This window comes from Barbatula barbatula, assembly GCF_947034865.1.
Source record: "Barbatula barbatula genome assembly, chromosome: 19".
Taxonomy (NCBI): Eukaryota; Metazoa; Chordata; class Actinopteri; order Cypriniformes; family Nemacheilidae; genus Barbatula; species Barbatula barbatula.
Window position 1 is genome coordinate 14,415,956 of NC_136782.1, and position 27,088 is coordinate 14,443,043.

A 27,088-nucleotide genomic window follows, 5' to 3' on the forward strand; every position below is an offset into this window, starting at 1 on the left:
TTGAAGTCCATATGATTTTTTTTCAGGAGAGTCAACCTTCAAATATCTACCGTACTTGTAGTTGGATCTTTATGAAACACTTTATCGTCAATAGCACGAACACAACTACAATTGCTATTTTTACTTCCTAGTTCATGGATGTTAAAACTGTGAAGCATATATTGGAAGGCATTGCCTCGCTCCAGCCTCATATCCGATTATCCCTGACACTCTAAATCTATTTATGTCTTTATGTAGTTTTATTTCTTTTTCTCGTTGGTTTACTCTAAGCCTGCTGATTGTAAAATTACAACATACCACATACTATATCAAGAAAGTTCAAACAAACTCTGCAATCCAAACTGGCCTTGTCGGACCAAGGTAGGAGGGAAGGTCAGCGATGGTATTTGTTGGGATTACAGCAAATAAACTCCAAAGCTAATGGATCCCTGTACACTGGAAAAGTCTTCAGTGACTCCAACCACAGATGCTATAACATTCAGCACCCTGCTATCAGGGACCATGCAAAGAGGGTGTGATCGAGTACTTTGTAAACTGGAAGCATATATGACTTCTAAGTGCCGTGCCTACACGGTATCTCATCTGGATGCTGGATCATTCCGCCATATTGCTACATTAACAGATAGCTGGGCTTAATTATTGCAGTTAGCTCGAGATGGGATGGGCTACATAAGACTACAGCATATGTTTTACATCCTTTAGATTAAAGCATATTGGTGATCATCTGAGCTACAAAACATCAGCGTAGATCGTCATCAGTATTGAATAATTTATGAGCAGCGATGAAAACCTTGTGCCTCTATCAGGAAGCCATACACGTCTCATAGCTGCATATTTACATATCCGTAAGAGAGTTTGACCAGATGTGATCTTCCTACATCCATATTCTGAACCCCCTCTGTTCATGCCAGGGCAAATCTTGCATTTCATTTTACACCCGCTTATTTAAAGGGATAGGTCACCCAAAAATGAAAAGATTTTGAAATATAGATATTTATCATAGATTTTATGCAATCAAACATCAGAAAAATAAGACCACCAACCAAAATAATTGATCTTCCAGCATTGTATAACTGAATATGTTTTTGGTTTAAGATTATAAGTCTTTATTTATGGGACCACAAAGAGGTGCACCCTACACAAAAGAGAAAGAGTTTGAGAACCACTGGTCTATTCAATTAGGCCATTTTTGAGATATCTATTGTAGACCTGTTTAGAACCTGACTATACAAAGGCATCATGTGTAACCAGCATTAACCAGACTGAAGCATTTGACAACTATATTTCCCATAGTATTCCCCAAGTATTTTCATGCCCGAATCATATAATATGGCCTGTCTCTCAAGGAAAACCCATTTGACATTAAAAGTGCTTCAGGTGAGCAAAAAAATATTTCTGGCACCCACTTTCCTCTGTGCTTATAAAAATCTAATATAGCCTAACGGTGGCAAGTGATGTTAAACAGGCGCCGTTTTCATTTAGGTCCTCTCTCGCCCCCCGCTCCCCTGTAGTCTTCTCCTCATTTCTGCTCATTATACTTGCCAATCTGGAAGGAGGAAGCAGTGACCTCCAGGGCTGAGATTAAAGAGGGCCGAGCTGAGGGCTGCAGTGTGTCCAACACGCTGGGCCAGAGCTGCAGAATGCAAGCCAATATTAGAAGATTCATAATTCATATCCCTTCTCCTGTTCGCATCAGCTTATAGATTCTCTCTCTGTCCACAAACAAAAACGTATTCTCTATTCTAAATCACCTATCCACATCACATGTATATCCCATACTACGTGACTGCCAGCAAGCTGAAGTATTAACTATGGTAAACACATGCTCTTCCTTAACTACTGGCAGTTGAAAGCTAGTTAACTATTTGAGCCTTTCTTTCCAAAATTATGCCACTGTTTTCCCAGGTACTGTCACCTTAGATTATAGCAGGAACAACAAACAAATATTATGTGCCACAAACTTAACTTCCGGTATAGACCTCCGCAGAGAATCAATAACTATCGAGTAGTTTTAATTTAATTCAATGATTATACAATAAAATATGAATAAACATTATTACTTATTAAAATTTAATTGTTATATTATTACCAAACACGGACCGGAAGTTCTGTGGACTTCGTGCCAGGCATGTGCGTCCGATGAATACATATAACGCAAGGAAGCTACTAAAGAAAAGCTCTGTAAGGGATCACAGCAAACAATAATTTTCCAGGGTATTTGTTCAGTTCTCCAGTAAAAACATCTGAAACGATTTGTTTCCCCATTTGGCAAACTGTTTTATCTAAAAATGAAAAACCATTTTGACAGTGGAGTAGGAGGATTAACTTAATTCAAGCCTCTGAAAATATTTGGTATTATTATCTTTTCACAATTTTTCCAAAATTAATTAATTTTGTTCTAGGGGTGTTTACATATTTTTACTAGAAAACCAAGAAATCACTGATTGAGGAAATTCTTTTTTTCTTGCAGTGGACACAATTTATTACGATGCCTACAAATGGATTTTTAATTAACCTACCGGGCAAAAATCCATATCTGCTGGCATGTTCATAATATCTGACCTCTTGCACAGAAGAATATATTGACTTGAGACGGTTCCGTTGCATTCCCAGTCTAATGCAAATCACTCTCATTTGTCTATTTTAAAATATGAACTTTGTACTTTGTGTACTGTCTGACAGCTAATATTACAACAGCATAGTGAGACAAGATATTTAAAGATTCACTCTTTTTGATACTATGGTTCATTTGTTTACAACGCGGCACGCTGGGACGTCCCGCCTAATTGTCGGTAGTAAAATGCCAGAGGGTTTGGAGGACATGTCAGAGCCGAAAAACTCCTCTGTAAATATCAGTCTAACAGGGGAGAACTCCCTATCCCTTTATATACTTAATATCGCTCTCAGTCTACTATACTACATCAAATGTATGGATTCTCAAAATGAATCTGAAAAGTGATTTACAGTATATTAAAGACATACATGTATTAGTATATGTGCTCCCCGGGATCAAACCCAAGATTTTGGCGTTGCAAGTTCCAAACTTCCATTATTTGCTCACACTCAAATATCTTCTTTTGTGGTTTATATAGAAGAAAGAATCATATACTGTACACGTTTTGAATGACATGAGGGTGAATTACATGTTTTTTGTGTGTATGACCTATCCCTATAGAGCTTTAGGAATAAAAACGCTATTAAAGCTTGTCAGACCACTGTTTTGGTGGCATGTCTAATCTACAACCAGAATCCATCAGTTATCCATCAGGCTTGTGACATAAATGCTACCTTGTGACCAACGCTTTCCATGAGAGGTCATCATCCAGCAGCCATCTGGATTGTGGATTTAAAATTTAAAACCGCTGGCGGTTGAGTTCCTGTTCTAGCATTTTTTATTTTTGAGAAGCCTGCTATAGCTTTCAATAAAGGCTGAACCATCCATTTGCCACAGAAAGCGCATCCTGGAGTGAGCAGCTGTAAAATGCTCAAGGCAGTCCTGATCTCAATAAAGAAAAGAATTCTTGTCTGGTTTTGTGTGACAGCTGTGTGTTTAGGCACATAGGGTTTTGTTAGCTTGTGTATGTAATCTTCACAGTGTGAAACAGACGGATCATCACGTACCATGAACAACAGCTGTTGAAAGCTTCTATTGCTGTTCCACGGGTTGGACTGTATCTACCCTTGCATAATGATGGGATATTTTATGCTTTGGATGCTGTATGTTTCAGCTTTGTTCCAAAATCTGGTGATCTGGTTAACTAGACATCATTTTAGAGTAGCAGTAACTGTTGCACAGAATTATGCAGCATTATGCAAACCTTGCTGTGAAAAAAAACATGTTCAACCAGATAAAACATGTTTGACAGTCTTACCTGGTTTAAACTGGTCTCCCAGCCTAGCAAGGTGACGGTCTAGCTTGTTTTCCAGTCGGATAAAGCTGGTCTCACGAGGCTGAGAGACAAGCTAAGACCAGATAAGCAGCTTTGTTGTGGTTAAAGGGACAGTTCCCCCAAAAATCATTTACTCACCCTCTTGTCACTTCAAACCTGTATTACTTTTTCTTTCACAGAGAACAGAAGAAGATATTTTGAAGAAAGTTGGTACCGAACCGTATAGGCACCCATTCACTTCCATTGTATGGACCACAAAACTAAGTGAATGGTGCCAGTTAACAACATTCTTCATAATAAATAATAAAACGATTTCCATTTTTGGGTGAACTATCATTTTAAAGCTTCGCAGATACAATGTTAGTTATATTTAGATTTAATTGAATGCCAAAAGCCATTCCACAAAACAATCATTTGTTTTTTATGCGCTAATATAGATAACACTGAGGTAACTCTGTGGGTTTTGGAACAAAGACTTAGCTGATGTGTATCGTGTGTATCCAAGGGAATGTGATTTACTTTAAAAAGGCTTGTGTAATCACAGACACAATTTCTGGTTTATGATATGCTATACACACAAGCACATTACATTATGTGGGCATGTCACATTTTCATACTCAAACAGCAAAAATTGGCTATGGCATTATGCCGCGTGTGCCCGGCTGATTTCATTTCGAGAATATTAGCTGGTATTTGCGTTTTGGACGCGGCAGCTGTGTCTCTACCCCTCGATTATTTCAGCATCCATTTCGGCTTTTTAAAAGCCCTGACACATAATTCACCGCAGTTAACCTGACGGACAATGGCACAAAAATACAGCTATCGAACCTCTGCTTTTAACAAATGGATGGTTATGGGGCATAAATATCCACGGGCCAAAAAAATGACAGCAGCTCCTTTAATGCCCTTACGTGTTCAAACCGTGTTATACTCATGATAATGGCCTGGCAGTGTAAATACCATCTGTAAAGTAACTATTAACAGGGCTGTCAATGTACGTCCATGTGCCAGGAGGCAAATACTGCATTAATGTCATCCCGTTGGCTAACTACAGAAGAAGCCGACACAGAAGAAAGGCCTGTCGATGTGAGTTCAATGAGGGGAAGTATAATATAGCCCTTGACACAGCAATCGATAAAGCGTGTCTGTAGGGGGATACAGTGTTCCTCTGCCTCCACAGATTGAATCAGCCTCTGTAATGACAGCTTGTGTGTTCTTTTAGCTAGGCTGGGTGAGATCTCGCTGGACTGCACCTCAAACCATCCAGGCCTGGTAATGTTTCCATGAAAGCCAGTATCCACTCCAGACCAGCACACTTCCAAAAAATAACCACTCTTACAGCGCCGAGGGGAAAATGAAGGAGCGGGCTGCCATACTGTTCAGGCTCCTACACCTTTGTGGACCTCACGCTGGGGAAGCGGGGACAGATAAAGGAGAATGGAGAGAGATGAAAGATGCGGCCACATCTGTGGAGAAGGAGCAAGCTGAAAGACAAGAGAATGTGAGCGAGTCATAGGTTAGAGGATTAATAGAGCGTGCTGTGGAACTGGAATGAGAGGTTAGGTGAGGCAGATAAAACGAAAGACAGAAATAGAGAGTGGGAGTGCAAGCTCATGCTTTCCTCCCCAGCCGCATCTATTCTGTCAGAGAGGGTTAATATATATATACTGTAGCACGCACAGCACGCAATGTGTTTAAATAGATCAATAGATAGGAGAGAGAACAGATGTCTTGTGATTAAAACAGAAAAAAATGTACAGTGGAAGCCAGTTACAAAGAATCACAAAGGGCTTCAAGGGGTGAAGAAGAAATGAATGAGAGAGGGAGAGAAAGAATGTGTGTAGTTTTTTGCCACTTTTGTCCCCAAAGTCCCTTTAAGGCAAACAGTTCACTCAGCGGCCGTCTAGTTAAAGCCTCAGGGCAGCTATTTATGTAGGCAACAAGCATGCGAGTATTGCTCTTTTCTGCTTCAGTGGAAAAAGAACCAAAATGTCCTGTCAAGATATTGTTTCTATAACATACAGTGTCTCAAGTATCACCCAGGGTTGTCATGCACCCTTTTTTTAAGGGGACACAGTGTGCACAACACACAGAAACATGAAATTTAACTGTAACATAAAAGTTATTCACTTTAAGTGATGCTACCTGTACGCCAACTGGCACATAAAATCTCAATAGGAGGAAGAGGGTGCAGCTCACTCATAACTGATATAATGTCTTCCTATAGAATCGTGCAACTGATTAATTGATGCATAACTCTTGATTTGGAGGTTGCATGCAAAACTGACTGTTCAAAAATCTGAGGGGGCAGGATTTCCAAATACTTCCCCTCATCTAGCCCCTCCCCAACCCTCACACTATTGGCTGATCTAATGTTGCTACGCGGGCTTAGCTGGTCAAACCAACACGGCAATGTGCAAAAACAGAAATTACACTTTTGCTCTATGACTGTGTGAAAGTTCACACTTCTTCTTAAAAGAGAGACATATGGAAGATATGTTAAGTTGAATCTTCTTGAACGTGAGTGTAATAAGATTTAATAGAGGGAAAGAAGGAGGCGGGAACCGGCGGACAAAACAAACAATTAACACGGAAGTAACCGGCAGCCACCTCACGGTAGACTGCCGGCCATAAAACATAAACTTAACACATGTTCGGTCCCGATCCTCTCTTGTCAACAGTCCTGCCGCTTGTCCTTTTAAGCTTCCGATCTCCTCCGTAAGATATGCGGGACCGCACATCTGGTTGCAACTATCACTCACGCCACCGGCCCCGCCTCACGGCTCTCGTCCCGCCTTCCTCACCACAGTGAGCATTACATTTGCACATAACCACTAAGTGGTTCATGGGTCAAGTCGATCTATTCTTTGTATGCATGGCGACAAGAAGCCTCCTAGACAAATGTAACCACGCTCTTGAAAGCGGACAGATAGTTTCAACTAATGATCACCCAAGGGACTGTTTGAGGAGCGCTTCAAAAAAGGAAAAATGTGTTCAAGGGTGCAAATCATCTAAATGAGTCTCACATTTTAAATCTTCCTAGATTAAATAGACCCTTCGCTAAGGCACATGCCTTAAACCATCGACCAATCCTACATTAGCACAAAAGTCAGACAAGCATTCTAATGTATGCAATGCGCGCCTGTGAGTTTGGATGATGCCCCAGATTTATTTGCATGAATAAGACGTCCAAAGTCACAACATGTTTTACTCTGACTGAAAGAGAAGTATGTTCCAGATCTGCCTGAAACTCCTCGATTAATCATGCACCAACATTTCTACATCAGTTTGTTGTAATGTTTGTATGACGCCACCCAAATGTACATGCAAAGAAGAAGGCTTCAGTTATCACAGCCTTGGTGCTCATGTCACAGTAGAAATGCATAAGACAAATAAAAACATACCTCTTTATGCGTTTTTGATCTGCTCATTTTATTATTTAATCTGACACTGCTGTTTTTGCCGTACTGTTTTTGCAACTGTTATGACGCGATTTTTTTTGATTGAGAGATGAACTGACAATCGGCCTTGTCCTGGAAGTTTGTGGCTATGGTAAGGAGCGTAGCATTTCTGGCAAACACTTGAGGTATTCAGCCAATCACAACGCAATGTGCAACTGGCAAATCAGAGCACACTGTGCTTTCCAGAGCGATGAGTTTTGTTAAAATCTACGCGTTTTAGAAAGTCGGGGCATAGAGGAGCTATAATAATGCACGGAATGTGAAAAATAAGGAGTTTTCCCTTCTTAAAATGTGTAAACACATTGTAATGCACAAAAAAGGCATGTTAATGATGTTTTTAATCATGTCGTATGACTCCTTTTAATTAATCTGGAGATGTACATGCTGTGCATAAAACAATGCATTAGCCCTCGCTTTCAAATTGACTTGCATTACACGAGTAAGGACATGCATTACAACCAAGGTAAATTCATTTGTAATTCATTAACGTTAATTCAATTACATATTTTTTACAGATTGATTCAGGTCACAGTCGAGGCAACAGTAAATAGAGTTCTCTATACAATAGCAAATGTTGTTAGGGAAATCTGAGCAAGGCGGCGTAACAAAGAGTGGCAGGGCTTAGAGAAGGGTCAGTTAGACTATGTTCACACTGCTAGCCATAATGCTCAATTCAGATTTTTTACTCAAATCCGATTTTCTGTTTAGCTGTTTACATTATGTTTAAGAATGTGGCCCATATCAAATTGCAGTGTGAACTGGTCGTGGTCCAGAACAGAATCGCATGCGCACAATAACAAAACGTCACACGCAGCATGCTCAGAGTAAACCTGTGAAGCCGTGGAAGTTTGTATTTACCCATTAGAAGCTTATATTTTTAAAACGATGTGTTGCGGAAGCCACAAAATTCACGACCAAATAATAAGGAGCACAAGGAGCAGGGGGGAAAGGCACTGACTTGCTCTCCTCTTTATTCTTAGGTTTAAACACGTGACACAGTAGGTCGCACCGGCCCAGAACTATGACGCGGGTCGATGTAGAATGACGCAAAAGTCACATGAATTCCAGTATGACCGTTCAGACTGAGGTCGCATTACGAAACTTCAGACCTGTATCTGATTTATGACCACAAATGGAAGTGGCTCAGATCAGAGTTAAAAAGATCGGATTCCATGTGGTTTGCTCCATTCACACTGACATGCAGTAAACAGATCTGGATCACATTTGAGCAAAAGAAATCAGATTTTTGTGGCAGTATGAACGTAGTTTTAGGAGATTAACTTTAATGTGGACTTTCATTAGGATCTATTGACAGAAATCCAATGCAATATACTATATATAACTCATAATGAAGCTTTGTGTTTTTATTACCTTAGAATGAGCTATTTCTTTCTACATATACCGCGGGTCCTCTTACATGGAAGTTGCCATGTTGTTTCTACAGTAGCTATAAATGGACAAACTGCTCTAGAGAGCGTGTTTTGTAAATACGTAATCTCCTTCAGCGTAAATATGCAAAATTGTGATGACATCTTATTTCTCTGTCAGCCATCGTAAGTGATTTGATAGGAAATTCGTAACCTCACTGCTAGATGTCGCTTAATTTCATACACTGGACCTTCAAGGGTGCACTACACGTCTAACACACCCAATCTTGGTTGTCAATCCATACAATAAAGATCAACATCATCTGAAGAAAGAATTTTTTTTTATAATTTACTTACATTCATGTCATTCGAAACATGTAGGACTTTCTTGCTCCTGCAAGATATTTTGAATAATGTTGGTAACCAAACAACACAAGGCCCCATTGACTTCCATTGGACTAAAGAGTCATATAAAGTACATGTGTTGAATGGCAAGAGGATAAGTTTTTTTGGGGGGCGAACTATCCCTTAAGCAACACCATACAGAAGACCCCTGGATCCACAGCTGTTTGCCAGTTTAGTCTAGACAGCTCTGCTCCACCATCACACGGACAGGGGAAATAGAAACAGCTTGTACAAATCACTACTTCTCCCATATCAACACAACAATAGAATAAGACAGCAAAATTACTGTAGCGCCAAGAAAAAAAAGAACTTCCAAACCAGACTCGTATAGGGAGAATAAAATAAACGATGGCTGTAAATTTTATTGTTCCATTAATCAACGTGACAGCTGGCTGGCTCCCATACCCGTCAACCGAGAGAATCTGTACAATGATATACAAATGTGGAATAACACCCTGAATGAGTGACCGCCATCGATCCAGATGACAAAACTGCCTTTGACCTCCCTTGGGATTTGATTTTTAGGCAGCTCCATAGTCCGAATGAAAAGCAATGCCAACTCTTTGGCACAAACACACCCTTACTGGATAAAATACAGTAGTGTGTCATTATGATACACAGTCGGAAATTCAAAGTCAGGACTGTTAGTGTTGACATCTAAGACACTGCTTTACTGTGTAAATAATTGAAAAAGCACCATCTTGCTGCATATTTCTTCATGGTGAACTAACTGTTATGATGTCAAAGAGGCAAACTACTTCCACAATATCTCTGGTTAGAAACATGTTTTCATAAACATTTAATAAACTGTAAAACACATCGAGTGGCACAGGGGGATGGTACAGGTTTCTTTTTTTTCTTACCGAAGTCTGTGTCAACTTACAAACAAGAAAAATGTGCGACATATACATTACAAATACAGATGGTGCTCAAAAATGATAATTCACTTTCTTTGCATTTAATGTAGATGTGTATATGTATTCATAGTGATACAAACCCATAGTGTTTTCAACACCACTCCCTGAGCGAATTATATATTAGTTTTTTTCTAATATAGCAAGCGTGTGATGGATTTAATCGGTTGCTTGTTTCACTCATGATACCAGAGACTTGAATGACAGTCTGTGACATTTAAGCAGGATCTACAGCATTGCTGTGCTAATAGAGCAGAGGAATGACCATGCTTGGCAATTCCCTGTGTATTACCCCCATCAGGAATCGTAAACAAGCAACAAACATAAAGTTGACAAAGGTTATTCCAGTCACATAAAGGCATATGGTGAAGTAGACATGACAACAAAAGCTTTCTTTGCCAGTTCTCTTTAAGCTTTTAAATGGAGAGAGTCACTTTTACACACCAAATCAAACTACAACAAAACGGTTGTGCGTCACAGCCAAACTTTCTCCCATCCTTTAATTTCCCTTCTTACGTCTTTTATTCTCCCTTTCTAGTTATCTCCCTACCTTTTGAATCAAGCCAGTACAAAAGAGCATCTATTGTGCCACCCCAGAAGATCGCTGGAGCTCGCCACCCCTAACACAGGCTTCTTTGCTCTCCAGGCCTCCTCTACCACACAGCATAATCCCTGTCATTGTGCTCAGCGTTTGAAAAAACAAAAACAAGGGATATCGATCAGCTGTGGTCACAAACCAAAAGCTGGAGATATGACATCAAAAAGCAATGTATGGCACACAAACAGGGTGAGAAACTCTCCAAAATACACCCTTTGCTTATCTACAGTAGGAAGTGGGATAGGTTGTAATTGGATTTGGATGATAATTTTAAGACTTGCTATCCAGACAACACTCCACAGACAAGACCTCCGACTTCCACAATTCCCTCCTTGATACTGTTATTCCTGAAGGCCCAGGCCAGACTGAATAATCACATTGGGCTCTCAATGCGTGTATTGTTTGCTTATGGGCTGGATATCTGATGCTGGGATCGGCTCGTTTACACTGTTAATTCATTTTATAGTGAAAATAAGTAACAGTACAAGTATGTGAGACGGATACAGTAGATAAAAGAGCATATTAGAAAATCACAATAAAAAGATACAAGTACATTTTAAAGGGATACTTCACCAAAAAATTTAAATTCTGTCATCATTATTTACTCACATTCAAGTTGTTCCAAATCTGTATACATTTCTTTGTTCTGATGAACACAGAGAAATATATTTGGAAGAATGTTTATAACCAGACAGATTTTGTCCCCCATTTACTACCACATTAGTAAAACATATAATGGTAGACAAAAGAACTTCTCTGTCATACATTCTTCAAAATGTCTTCTTTTGTGTTCAACAGAACATAAAAAAGATAAAGTAATTTTTCCTATTATGGGAGTCAAGATCTGTTTGGTTATAAGCATTTATACAGATTTGGTACAAAGCATTTATACAGATTTGGTACAATTTTAAGGTAATGATGACAGAATTTGTAGGTGAAGCATCCCTTTATGGAGGGAACGTCGAACAGCGTCGCTTAGGGACGTAATGACGTATGCCATTTATCGAACTATGTAGTGTAACATGTAAAACGGGAACATGAAAGGTATATTCTTAAAGCAACTCATGTTGATTACTCAGAATAAGGCAAATTATTTGATAACTGATGTCCATGTAAACGTGGTCACTATGGAGTTGGCATGCCGCCATATTGGATGGGGTTCTCTGTACGTGTTTAAATTGCTATGGAGCCTATGGCTAAATAAGCTCAAAATATGAATTGTTTTCTCTAACAAACATATTGCTTCAAAATACATTTATTAACCCCTTGAAGCCATATGGATTACTTTTTATGATGGATAAAACCGAATTTTAGAGCTTCAAAAAATCAGTTTGCTGTTTGCTGGTTTAATGAATTAGCCAACATGAACTAACAATGAACGATACAGCATGTTTATTAATACTAGTTCATGGTAAGATCAGCATTTACTAATACATTATTTAAAATCAAACGTTGTATTTTATTCTACAATTGAATATGTTATATTATTCAGTGATAGTTCATTGTAGTTAAAGCATTTACTAACGCTAACAAATACAACCATATTGTTCTACCAAAAAGTCAATCATGACTTTTAACTACAATAAAAGTTATATTTGCCTTAGCAAAGTTGCCCCTAGCAGAAAATACATGAAAAATAGATCAGAGGCAAAGCTTTGCTCCTTTTTCCCTGATATTTCTCTATGACCTTGATGGCAAGCAGAAGCTACTGTATACGGTAATTAGTGCAGCTTGTGGTGCTGTTCATCGAAAAGGCATTAATGCATATCAGCCCTCAGGTCCTCAGCTGCATTCCTCTTCCTTCTCGCTCTCTCTCTCTCTCTCTCTGTAGCTTCCGGAGTCACTCAACCTTGTGATCCTGCGCACGCTGCATCAACAAACAGGCCGTGGTCCCAACAAACAAGCGCACAGCATTTTATCATTCTATTTACAAATATCAGCATTCATGGCATATGCATGTGGAATAAATAAAGATGCGGGGAAGAGAGATGCTCTTTCCTCCCTGGTGATTTCAATGGCATAATGGTCAAATAGAGATACGCAGGAGGCCTCACAATGGGACGTACAGTACACCAGAGAATGACAACAAGAGAGGGACCTTAATTGCTCAGTCATGCACAATGCCAACAAAATGGGTATTTTTTCGTAGAAATGTGTGCTTTTTCAGCTGGAATAATATGCAAGAAGGATTGAAGCAGAAGTTGGAGAATAGGTAAAGGAAGGACAAGGAAGCAAAATATAGATTTGGTATGGCTCTGTATAGAGATCTTGTAGTCTGTTACCTCTGTGGTTCCAGCTGTACTTCCATGAAGAGGCTTGTGTAGCATGCGCTGTACTTGTTCCAAGGGAGAATAGGACATGGCCAGAAGCGCCAGTGTATAGTGCACCACTCCAACGTTCACCCTTACAAACAAAGAGCACTGCAGGATTTAATCTTTGGATGCACAGAAACCAACAGCAACTAAAATGAGATCTTTTCAATATCTCAGCCGTCTCTCCTGTACAGCAGTGAGATAAGCGTTAACAGTAGCTTAAAGGTCCAGTGTATGAATTTAAGTAGCATCTAGTGGTGAGGTTGCAATTTGCCAACGACTCACTCCACCCGTCCTCCCTCTTTAGAATCACAACGGTGGCTGACACAGGACTAAGATGACATCAGGTTTTCGCTTCTTTGCCGAAGGACATAATGTATTTACAAAAACGCACTCTGTAGAGCAGTTTGTCTGTTTAGAGCTACTGTAGAAACAACATGATGAATTCCAAGCAAAGTGACCCACGGTGTATGTAGATAAAAAATAGCTCATTCAAAGGTAATACAATTTATTTTATTAAAATGTATACACATCTGAAGACAGTTATGTATATTATATTGCATTTCTGTCAATAGACCCTACACAAGGAAATACACATTGGACCTTTAAGTCTCTTGATTTTCAGATTTTTATCCAGAAAAACAAAACTCAATGTTACGTCACATGTCTCCTCAAAAATGTTCCTCTGAAACCAGCATGTGGTACTAAAACTTGAATTTTAACATATCTTATGAAACTATTCCCAGACTAAATTATCTGAGCTATGCACTTCATATTCCTTCTAAAGCTCGATACACTTATTGCACGTCAAAAATTGTCCCATTTGTATCTATTTTTAAATCTCCTAAGGAATTTTAGGATAAGCGTTGTGTGGAGCTACAGAAACTGAGAATCCATTTAAAGCAAGAATTACATAACAACAATAAGCCATACTGCTGAAAGCGACGCTCCAAAAGTTATGTTAGCACAAACGCACACCTCCTGCGATATGGTAACCAGGCCTCATGTTAACAACTGCTTTCAAAAACCTGGCATATTAAAGCAGGCGACTTCGAGTAGGACAGCCAGAACGAAAGTGAACGAGGCAGTGTCGAAGTGAGCAAAGCAAAACCCTGAATGGACACTGATGGTGTTGGTTTTTCAGAGTGGCTCTGAACAGGTTTGTTTTTTTCCCCCAGGAACATAAAGAGCAGATATTTACAGCCCTAGGCTGTGCTTGTCAAACCCGTCTCCTCTGCTCGTCTCTGTGGTGCGTGATACTGCAAACATCCAGACCACTGCACTGCTGCAGTCCCTGAGCCCTCGCAGTGTACTAACCCAACTAGAAGCATCTAGCAGCCAACCACGTCCAATTCCTCCATCTCTTTTATTGCGTAAGCCGTTTTGTGCACGCCTTTCTAATCGATGTTTGAATCAATAAAACATTTCTGCTATTTTTAACAAGCCTCAGGTGAGCTTTGAAAAAACAAGTGAGAGATGAAAATGAGCCAGAACAGAGAATGAGCCTTTGTCGTATGCAAAAAAATGCGGCCCATGTTATAGCTCACTACTGAAAAGGAACAAAACTGTTTCCTCTTCACTTTTGTTCTGCACTGTATTCATTTGCTGTCTCGTTGAAGGAGTTGCTTGCAACTGAGAATTGCGGGATGGCAGAGGGGAGAGAAACAGAAAGAGAGAGAGAGAAATAAAGCGATAGAGCCATCAAAAAGCAATCATAGCTTGATGGAGTGAGGCTGTGGGCCACAGACAAATGGAAGGGTAGCAAATGACAGCCTGGTAGGGGTAAAAATGAGAGCACGAGTAGGAGAAACATTAGGCCTGCATAAAAAAGGCTCAGTTGACTAGCACAGCTGAGGTTTTTAACCCACACAGAAACCATGTGTTTGTGTTTGTATAAAGTCCCCACAGGAGCTTTCTATACATAAACATTTCCAGTTAACTTAGAATTGAAAATTGAAAACCATTTACTCACCCTCATGTTGTTACGAATCCATGTGACACTATCCTGCATCGAAAACAAAACCTTTCCATACAGGGAAAATGTTATGTGAATGGTGACCAAAAGCAGTCAAGCTCCAAAAATGTCTTACACCACTTACATCAAACCTGATGTGACACATTATATCATACTGTACATATGCAATCGTGAATCAATTTAACAAAATTAGGTTTACAGTGTCGACCTTTTGTGTTCCACAGAAACAATCAGAGAGTTCTCAGATTGCTCGCAATAGACCGATGCGATTTTGAGACGCGATGATGCGCTGGAATAAAAACAATAGATCCCCATGAAGCCTTTTACAGTGCGTGTGATCAATCGCACTGCGAGAAAGCAATGTTTTTTTGTCCAGTGTGTCGATTTTTCCCCGTCGGCCTGCGATGAAACGCCCCATCCAATTAGATTTTAGTTTTACACAACGTGGCCGGAGCCACTGCAGTTACACAAACGGCCACACAGTGGTGAAAAGGCTCTTATAATATATAATAAATGTAACAAACGGGTCAGCTGTGGCCTGGTGGTTAGAGCGTTGGGATAAAAGCGTCTGCCAAATGTATAAATGTAAATAACTGCAGGGAAAGGCACACCAAAAAGTTTTCTGATTTGGTAGATGCACTAAGGGCCCGATTATAGCACTTAAATGCACATCTGATAAGCCCTTTAGGAGAATTAATATGTCTTCGTAAACCAAAGTTACGAAAGACATGATTGAACAGTACCTCTGCTGTCTCCATGGTGGTAGGTAGACCTTTCAGTGGGACCAGGTGGCAGGCTTTGGAGAACCGGTCAACTGTGCCAAGACTGTAGGTGTATCCATTAGAGACTGGCAGGTCAGTTACAAAATCCACTCCTAGGTGTGAGGGGAAATGGGTAGAGGTACTGATTTCCAGAGGAGTCTTATATGTGTGGAGGAGTCTCTGTCATGGCACATTCCCTGCATCCTCTCATGTACCTTCTGATTTCGGCTGTCATTCCGGGCCACCAGAAGCGGTCTTTTTGCAGTGGGAGGGTTTGATTGGTCCCTGTGTGCCCAGTGCCCAGGGAAGTCTGGCAAGCCTGGACGAGAGGATTCCTTTGACTTCGTGCGACATATGTATGGTCCGGGGGACACCCCGGCGGAGCAGGCTAGGAGACACTGGAAACTGGTGGAAAAGGGTCCACCGAACCTGACAAGGGATGAGTCTCAGCATCCTGGAGATATTGCAAGTTCCAGTGAACATGGTAAAGGAATGGAGGGCCCCCTCCAGCCAGTGCCTCCACTGTAACACAATTACTGTAACACAATTACAAATAAATACATTCATCATCTCGAGTGTGTAGCCTATATAATAACAAGGCTACACAGAGTACAATTACATATTTATGTGAAGCAAACCACAGTAATTAATATCCATAATATCCAAGTCCACTTACGGACAAATTGGTCACTTCTTTTACAGACACAACAGAGTGAACTCATTGCCCATCAGTGCTACCTAGCCTACAGGAATGAAATAGATGTTGGCGATCAGTCCCATCACCCTATTTGTGAAAGCAATGTTCATTGGTCATTCGCATAACTTAATCGCGTCGCCTGCAATCTGAAAACCCCTTAACACTTTACAAAAGGTGCTATTTTGTTAACAGTTGCTAACATTAGCTAACAATTAACAGTGTAGTTTTTCAACATTTATTAATCCTTGTTAATGTTAGTACAATTATTCATTTTGATATAATGATAGCAACGCGCAAGTTTATAGTTTACTAATTTTAGAAGACACAAACTTTAATTTAAAATGAACTAAGATTAAAAAATACTGTAGAAGCATTGTTCATTGTTAGTTCATGTTATCTTTTAACTAATTGTTAACAAATGGCACCTTATTGTCAAGTGTCACCAAAGTAACTAAAACAGGTTTGAAACAACACAAGTGCGAGTTAATGATGATGACCGGTATTGATTATTTGCTCTGTGCTCCCAAGAGACCTCTCAGACACAAACACAGAGGACAGTACATCCTCTCTGAATGTATTTATCTCTGCAGGTCTGTTAACCCCTCTGTATTCCATGGCTCACACAACCAGATGTGTTTATACTAGTCTATCTGGATCAGTGACAGTCGGATGGCTTTAGATTTGCTCTGTGGTTGGAGCTCTCATCTGGACGTATCAGCTCTGTCTTAGTCCATCGCAAACACCTCAAAACATGAAGCGGGTATGAGAATTATTAGGAGGACAAAAAGAATGTATCTTGGCAGTGTGACTACAACAGCGATGTAAATTAATAAGTGAGTGAGTCTCTTTCTGGATGTGCCACATGTGTAAGCTTAGTGGCGGCACTTGAAGCACATCTCAGAATGCTAACAATATTGATTTTGCTGTTTGGATGTGTGTCAGAGGTGAGTAGAGATGCAAAACACGCACCAGCCTAAGAGGGTTTGCCGGGTCCTAGCTGTTTGAAAATGCACTCCCTGCCAAGAAATCCTGAGATACATTTTTGTTAAGGATGAATTTTCATTTTGAGAAGTAATTACAGATGTACATATGTCTTGCATTTGCACATGGTACAGAGTGATGCAATTACAGCATTGAGAGTTAGTTAGTGTATGTTTCATAGCTGATGTGCGAATGTTCTCTTTGTGGCAGACATATATATTCTTTAACACAAAAGAGCCACAGGGACCTGCCAGTTCTGGTACATATTCACACTTCTACCTTAAAGCACACTAAATATTCCTGCATATTCCTGAGGTCATCTTTGCCAGTAACACCGTCTGCCTTTAGTGCCAATGTTACAAATAGTACGTGCTATTTTGTGCTATTAAGTGTAATGTGTGCCCATAATTTAAAAAGTTCTATAGTATAAGTGGAGATGCAGTTTTAACAGAACAGCTGGGTTGTTTTAAAGGTCCAGCATATGAAAGCGGCATTTAGTGGTGAGGTTGGGAATTGCAACTATTGGCTCACTTCAACCCTCCCCCTTTCAAAGCATAACAGTGGCTGACACAGCACTAAGATGTTGCCACATTTTCGCTTCTTTGCCGAAGGAGATAACCTATTTACAAACGCGCTCTGTAGAGCAGGTGAAAACAGAGTAATGTATATTATATTGCATTTCTGTCAATAGATCCTCCAAAGAATTACACAAAGCACCTTTAACCCATTGCTGGGTCAAATATATTTTTTTTTGTGGTAATGTAACCCAATAGCTAGGTCGAAAATAACCAAGTATTTTTTATAGTGTACATTATGCAATGGTGTCCTGGGCCATTGCCATAGCATTGCTAAATGTGTCTACATACTGTATTGTTCCTAAATGTAAATCAATAGGATGTTTTAACTCTATTCAACACAATCTCATGGCAACTCATAACCTTTTTATGAGGTGGCGAATTTGTATGGATCACACAAACGCTTTCTCGTTCAAATGCTTTGTTCATATGAAATAACCACCTAGTAAAACAGCTATGTTGTCCCATACGATCAGGTTGGCCTATTTTATCATCCAAATGCTTATGAAAGTAAACGCACGCCTCTCCTTGAAAAGTTGCATTATTTGAGCTATAATTTAATCCCTAAATGTGTTACTAATTACAAGAGTGGTCTCATTACAAGAAGCCACACAATAATTACATTTAAAGTATATCTGTAAGTACATTAAAGTGCACTTATGTAATTAAACTATAACATAAACACTCTATGGTACAGTGTGACCTGATTGCTTAACTAAATGATTGCAGGAATGAATTACAGGAGATTAATAGGTGGCAAATGTGTACCTTCAAAAAACTGTAGTGTGAGAAAGCGAGCGAGTGCACTAAAAATCTAATTAGGACATGGGGAAAAGTGCAAATGATGAGCTTAATCTCTCAGCCTGTGCCAAAGAACACTTGATTGAACAACAGTTCACTTACATCCCAGTCTTCTCGTATACATGGAAAGAATTATAGAAATTATAGCCAGTGGCGGAACCTCTACTGTGAAATGGGACGTGAAAGCTATTCACACATGTCACATTACTCATCGGCTTTGAGAATTGTGTCAACTCCGCAACTCCTTTTGAAGAGATTCCCATCATGCCGTGAGTCTTTCCAGGTGATTTGCAACGTTATGCTAACAGTACCACAATTACATAAAATAAAACGGCATCTACCAGCTGTCTCGGTGTGTGTACTGTATGTAAATATACAAGGGTCAAGTAGAGCACTTGTCTCACGTAGCTCGATGTGCTTTTATTCGTAACCGTGTTCTTAAACGTGTGGGTGTGTGCTTTTGACGGAAGCTTTTTTCCTCTTCATCATAAACGAAAGATCGGTCTGCATAATATCTGCATTTGTATGAATCATTACTAGCATCATGTAGCGTTTGAGAAAAGCCAATAAGGAGCCAATGAACATATTTCATGCACTAAACCTACATTCTTGAACTAAATATAAAATGACATTAGTAATAAGTGACTAGTGAAGCTATTTGTAACGCTAGTCGCTCATTTGTCATAACTAGGAAATTACGAACTTAATTACTGCAGTTGCCTGACCAGGTATTCCTAAAAAGTCATAAATGACGTTACGTTTCCACTCCAACATGTATTTATGAAATTACAATTTAATTTAATTGAACAATAAGTGAAGAATTCATTTGCAAACACAAACTACAACTCAAGTGTAGCTAGTAACTTATTGTTAGCTTACAAAATGTTTGAATAAATGTGTTAAATGAATAAATGAAACTGTAAATACCCCACAACAGACACATTTCAGACTAAGATATTGGTGTATGGATGTGATCATATAACTAATGTTAGTTCTAATAGACTGAACATGTTAAGGGACTCTTTTAGTTTTGAGGTGTGTGTTTGCGAGGGTTAGTCGGTGGTCTGCTGTCAGAAGCATCAATGGCTGCAGCCAGTCAGGAGGAACGTGATGCTTTCTGCTGCCGCTCAGACCCGCCGTAATGATGATGGAGCTGGGAAGTGCACCACTTCCGAGATCTTGTTACACTCGAATAAAAGTTTGTTAGAAGCAGCCTCTTTCAATCTTGGTAGTGAGACAGTCAGGTGCGTGTCTTTTAGGTAGGATGCACAACTGACAACAGAGCCCATTAAGGTCACCTTATCACCTCCGATTCATTGGGATCCATTAGGGAGCTTTGCTTTGCGCCACTGGGTACGTCCACCTAGAAATATTATCATATTTCTCTGTCAATGTGAATAAGTTAGCATATGCATGTGCATTGTAGATGCCCCCTCTTGACAAGTCTTGTACAAGTCTTAAAAAGTTTTAAAGAGAAAAGGCCGTATCTCATTTGCTTTGAGAAGCGCTTTTCGCTCCAGGGCACACAAACAGACGCAAACGCGTATTGATTGCAACGCGCTGGTGTTAATGAGTTACTAATACGTTCACAGTCGAGTGAAGGAACATCTCATCTTGTGTGTTTGGCCTTTCAAACACACACGCAATCAAAGCCATTATAACAGTATTCAAGAGCCGTTAGATGGTTTGCCACTCTTTTCAGTGGCATAAACGCTATTACAAATGTATATTCTTTCATATGCGCTATTAAATCCTCTCGCATATAAGCAGCAGTGGAAATTACCGTAGTTATTACAGCTCTCACACGGTGGATGAGTGCCACAGTCGGGCGAAGTGGCAGAGCATCATTTGACGCTGCAATCCAAAATTAAACACAGCAGACATAAACAAGGGAATAACCAACGAAAACATGCAATTATTCGTAATTAAAAAGTGAGAGAACGTCTGCAGTGAGGTCAATTAACATCGCGCATGAGAGAGTGATGACTAATAATCGCTCATCACCGATAGACAATATGCCCAGTAGAAGTGGCATACGTAGCGCAGATATGTATTCCTTAGTTCCTGTTTCACAATGTTCTCTGGAAAATCTGTTCCCGTGGAACACTGTAACATGAATACTTATTGAGCTCAAACGGCATCAGTCTCAACTTTGGCAGAGTGAATAAAAACGATCTGGTATGTCTTCCGATTATCACGGAAATGTAATACATTCTCTGTTTCATAACCTAGCAAGCGCCGCAAGATTTCATCTTCGGAGGAAATTTTTGCTTCATCAGATCCCATTTTTTCCTCATGAGGCCTGACGTGACTTCTCGTTTTCATAGGATGGCATTCGCAAAATTGCATTTCCATAATTTGACGTGTTTGAGCAGAACTCTGATTTTTAACAAGGAGAAATGTAGAGCAGGTTTTATCCGTAGATTGTGCCTTCTTTAGACTACCAAATCCAGCCGGACCTGAATAAGTTTGGACATGTGTATTGCATTCGTTCTAACATGGTGTTGCATAACTGTATTAACTATTGGCAAGATGAATAAAACAATGCCTGGATTAGGTTTTTATCCACTGGATAAAATTTACAAATAGCCCTTGAGGTCTTAGTAATGTCGGCCAAAGAGGAAACCATTTTAGACACAATGCATATTTGCATATATTGTGCAATGTAATGCCATGAATGTGTATTAAGGAATCAAATGGAATCCTTTTTTAATTGTTTGCTGACTCAAATCATTTAGAATGCTAAATTATATAATAATAATAATAATAAATTATATAATTATTTTTGCTCACTGCTACTAGCCTGCCTACTGACCGCATCAGCATCGGGCTTGCTTCCTTTAAGAATAAGCCAGAAAATGTGCTTGGGGTGGAACCCCTGTGGTTTTCCTCTGGATGCTGTTACTTTCTGATGGCAAGGGCTTGTTAATCTTGAAGAAAGATGGGTTGTGAAGGTTTTTTTTGACTGACATACTAACCGAACGGAGCACAGTAAAATGAATGTATCCCAAACATGATACGGTTCTGAGAACAATTTAATTACACTACAGTTGCAATTTCTTCACCCTGTAAAAGTCTTGTGTTGAAAAAAGTTGCAAATTGCATTTACTTTCCTTACAATTTTCATATCGCTGCTATTTTTCTAAAACCTTGTATCTCCATATTTCATGATTTATATATCACAATGATAAATGAATCATTATAAGTCATCCTTTATGTTTATCATGGGTTTTGTAAATATCAATAAAATGATCAATAAAAAGTCTGCATGCTATCGCCCTGGTACACGTTTAAAAAAACATGGTATTTATATTGATAATCACATTCCGACCTTCCACTGCACTACTTTATACAGAAGTTTACGCCTGTGCCCACATCTCTGCTGTTTTCCACAGCAGTTGGTAGATTCTCATTCTACCCAGCCAATAGCGAATGCTTTCAGATATCAACATAGAGACATAATGAGCACTCTAGAGAATGTTCTGGCGTGAGGGTAGTCATACAATCCGGCTTTGGCACGCGCTAAAAAAACAGGAAAACAAACAAGGGCTGAGAGCCGCACAATATTTTACCCACTACTCAATATGGAGTTTATTTCAGATCCAAATATGAGACAGGACAGGGCTGTTCAGTCTGTGCTGTTATTACAGGGTTTAAGCGGTGCCAGAACGAAATGTTACGGAACGCTGTAGCCTTCAACGTGTTTTTATGGGGACATGAAAATAATGGTCCAAAACAACAGCCTGAAATTCACAGCAGACAAATGCTGTTATCTTCTATAAAGGCAGGGGCCATTTCTGTTGCTCAGTCACATCAGTCTACAGCACACACCTTGAAGACACAATTTTTTACCTTTAGCAATGCCTCAGAGTAGCTTGCGTAAAGGCATCCGGCCTTATCCATCAAATAGACCTCATAAAAAAAGAAATAAGTCCTATCTCTATATAACGCTACGGTTTCCCTTATCAACTGAATAACTTTGATAGTGGGCCCTTGGCTCACTTATTTCTGTGTGAAAAATATGCTTTTAATTTTTGTTTTGTCATTTCTAACTGAAGCGTTCTGCCGAGCCAATTCCCTCCACAGCACTAAAACGCTCGTGTCAAAGAACCGAGCAGCAGATGAAAAAGAAACCTGCCTCACTTAACAGAAGATTCTTCACCTAAAATGAAAAGCATTTGCAGGATTTTTTCCTTAATTTCTACTCCCTCTGGAATCATTAGGGCTGTACTGGGAAAGGATGGGGGGATTATATAAAAAACTATATGGTTTTTGCCTCGAGCCCAGGGCGTGCGTGAGCCACTGTGTGTTTTCTCGCCCGGCATTTACACATTCAAAACAGCTCAAGGCGCAGTCAATGACATGGAGCAATGCCACCTGCAGCTGTAGGCGCTGGGTAAGCAAAGCTGATTTACAACCAGCTTGTTTCATTTCAAACCGATTGTGTAACTGTCTGGACTCAATGCAGCAGGAACACTGAGTCAGCCCTACCCTTGAAAAAATATGAGAGGATGCTTTAAACACAACTTTGTTTCATCTGGGCTAATTGAATCAGCGAACAGCTTATTTAACATATTCAAAGTAACCGGCTTTAAAACTAAAGGCCAAAGCAATTACATGCAATGCCAATATCAATTTCATAAGTATAGACCACACCCTGACCATGGTACATTTTTATAGGTGTATTGAACAGAGATGAAATGAATAATTGTTCCGGCCGAAGAAAGTACACGTGCACGTTAAGCGTGGACCCTTGCAACCTTTTTGAAGCCATTTTTGCTCTACTGCACTTAAATGAAAAAAAATGAAGGAGCAAACAGGGCTGGTGCATTCAGAGTCGCAGGCAAAAGCAGAATTAAGTGTGTATATGTGGTTGGGTATTAATCTCAGAAGATGGAGTTTGGCCCAGATCTCTTTTCTTGCTTTGTTTTTTTGCTTAAAGAGACAGTTCACTCGAAAATGAACATTCTGTCATCATTTACTGACCCTCAGGTTGTTTTTAACCTGTATAAATGTATTTGTTCTGATAAGAACAGATATTTGGAATATTTGGAAGAATTTTCAGTTCTGTAAACAAGGTTCAAAACATAAACACAGACAATATGATGAAATAATAGTTACTTACATGCTGTTTTTCCAATATGCAGGAACACTTTGAAACACACATATGTCATGTCAATAAAAAGATATGCTTTATATATTCAGATGGTGTAGTAACAACCCATACTGCATTTACTAATGTTCATTTACATCTAGGCAATGGGGTGTTAGGAAAGCATTAAAGAAATTCCACAAACCTCCTATATTACAGGCAGAGACACACTTAAAAGTCATGTGTTGCCCTCATCCTCCCCAACAGAACAGCAGAACGTGCAGAGAGGTCATAACAAAAATAGGACAGGCGTAACATTCAGCTACTTTAAGTGTTGTTTGGTGAGGGGACGTTATCTTTCTCCCCAGACTCAGGGTCCTCCCCTTCTCTCTCCTGGTGTTAGATTTGCTCTGCTGCTTTAATATATCTGCCTTCCACTTAACTTCTTTGCTCCCATGAGCATGTCTCTTACCATCTCTCTCTCACATTCTTTTTTCATCTTTTCTGTCTTCATACATCTGCTGACAGACCTCATCTGAGACTGCTGAGCCCACAGTTGATACTGGTGCCACTCAGAATCCCTTCACAGACCATGATGTGGAGGTGCTTGCAATGTTTCATTAGGGGCTTACACACAAAGTCCCAGTGGCCCGAGGCCCAAACTAATCATTCCCCTTCTAAGTGTTTCCTAAAATGGAAGTCTGGCAGTAAATATTGGCAGAGTTAGAGGAACAGGGCTGTGGACATGTGTTAATAATAATCCATTAGGGAGATATGCAGGGTAAATGTGTTTTTTTCCCTTTTAAAATGGTATGTGAGCCTGTTGCAAAAGATGTTATTTTTGCCTCACCAATTTAATATTGATACAGAAATGCAATACTCCAACATTTCTTTTTTATTCTCAGAGTCACTCTTGTAAAAAGGATGGTCCTTTGTGAGACTGTTTTCTGTTCTTTGTGAAATCTGTATTAAAATGGCACAAGTATGGCACAAAACAGGGCTTTTGTAAAAATTTTATCCCAAAATTTGGGATAGTAAATGCAGTTTAGAAACCTGTTTTGTGTGACCCAATTTTCTATTTTTAAACATAGCATTAACGTAAAGATTACATGGACAAAATGTAACAAAAATAAATGACTCTATACCTAAATGGGAAAAAGGGTTGCAAGAAAAAGGGGTTGGAAATTTTGCCAAAAATAATTTGATACTCAGTAGGGGCAAATGTTTGTAGTATGTTTGTAGTAACTGGTTTAAAAAAATGCCATAAAATAAAGACAGGTATTTGTTTTAACCTTCTTAACTCATATTGAATGTCTTTAAAAATACAAATAATTACACAGTATTTTTAAGAAAATGAGATGCAAATCTTTACTTCCCTGCTATGCTGTTAAGTATATCAATTTTATGAAAGTTATTCTTTTCGTAAGGGAAAAAACAACTGTTGCTTGAAATACCTCTAATGATTTGAAAATACCCCCAGTAGGTAGATATGCAGGGTTTTCTTTTACAATGTTATGTGAACCTGTTGCAAAATTAGCTATTGTAACCAGGGAAGTAACAATTCACACAACTCACCATGCGATGCAATTCACAATACTACTGATCTCACTATACCATTGTTCACTAAATGAGTTGAGAAAAATGAACAACTGCACTTTATTATTTCTCATTTCTGTTTCTAAAACAATTTATTTTATTATTTTTATTATTTGTAATAAAAATATATGTTATGCCAAATTAAACAAAATTGAAAAACAAAATACAAAAGTCTCTTTAATATAAACAAACAGAGACTTGGTATGTACTTTTCCTAACTTTGATTTTTTTTAAAGAAATATCAGCATATCCACGTTTACCAAGTTTGAAGTAAACACAGCGGCCGCTGGTGTTCAAATCATGTATTGCGATTTATTTAACATCTCTACCGACTTGAATCGTCAAATATTACAATCAATATTGAACCGGTTCACGGTGATTCATTACATCCCTCAAAGTTTATCAAATTTGTGAAAAGTGCCGAATATAGCTTCCCCTCATCCAACAGACGTCAGCGTCAATAACAGATGGTTTTTGAATGGTTCATTTTGTTGATTTTCGGGTGACTTGGAAAAGGCGACAGATGCAATCTGGGATTTATCAGAAGTATCTCACCCCCTCTGCTGTCAAACCATATGATAAACAGGAGTTTCAAATGAGACATAATTGCTCAGCTCAGATACTCCTCCCCATGTTGGACAGAAAGATCTCTGAGAAGCGACAGTGTTGTCACACCCTTCATTCCTACTGTTACATCTAAACTATTTACAGCTATATTTCGGTTTTGCTGAAATACACCTGACTTCACAAAGACTGTATGTGCAGTCACACCAGGCTTTGTATTTGAGCAAAAAAAATTACTTTTAACACCCCAACTTCAGTAACAGGATATGACGTCTACTAGACTTCTGTTTTAATAAAACAACATCGCAAACAGCAACTAAGAATATATGTTTAAAACAAACAATATTCTCATTCTTCTACACCACCGAAAGTAATGTCCAGCTTGTTCGTGGTGAAGACCACAGGGCCATTGAAAAAAAGTAATTTCTGAGTTACATTTTTTTAAGTAAATTAGCATGATGGAAGACATTTTGTAAAGCCTGATGGGTAAACGTTAAAGTTAATGTTGAGCGTGGTGTGGCTTCCGTATAACTCTGTGGATCCCATAAACTGCTATATCTCTAACGTCCAGATTGGCTTTGTCGTAATCTGGACCGTAAGCGGACTGTGTTTTATCAAGCTGAGCTTCCCGTGTTGCTCTGTTCCCGCGTTGCTGCTTGTGATGAAACAACCAAACAAAATCACAGAGGGAAGAGTAAACAACACTGGGATAGAAAGTTACACTGGGTCGGTGGAAAACAGTAGATAGTACACACAGAGAGAGAGAGAGAGAGAGAGAGAGAGCATTAACTATTGCATTTTTGACGATCACTTGAGTCATTACATGTGTCACAAAGACCTTATTGTATGTTTTGTTGTTGTTTGACATATATTGGAAAACAGAATGTATGTTAAAAATATAATTACATAATAGGACGAATACAAAAAATAAGAAAAGAAGAAAACGCAAAAAGAGGGAGAGAGTGAAAGACATCAAGAATGAAGAACAGCGGTAAGGTACATCAGAAGAACAGAATGGTGATTCTTCTCTTCCTGCACCAGTGAGGTGAGACAGAAACCAGCTACAATGATTATGATGACACAAAAAGCAGAAGCAAGG

The 27,088-nt window shown here is 39.2% G+C and overlaps 1 protein-coding gene across 1 annotated transcript in view; it reads left to right on the top strand.

The window, feature by feature from the left end:
• rtn4rl1b (reticulon 4 receptor-like 1b) overlaps nt 1–27,088 on the top strand; it is a 119,045-nt gene that overhangs the window by 78,091 nt on the left and 13,866 nt on the right. The window lies entirely within an intron of this gene.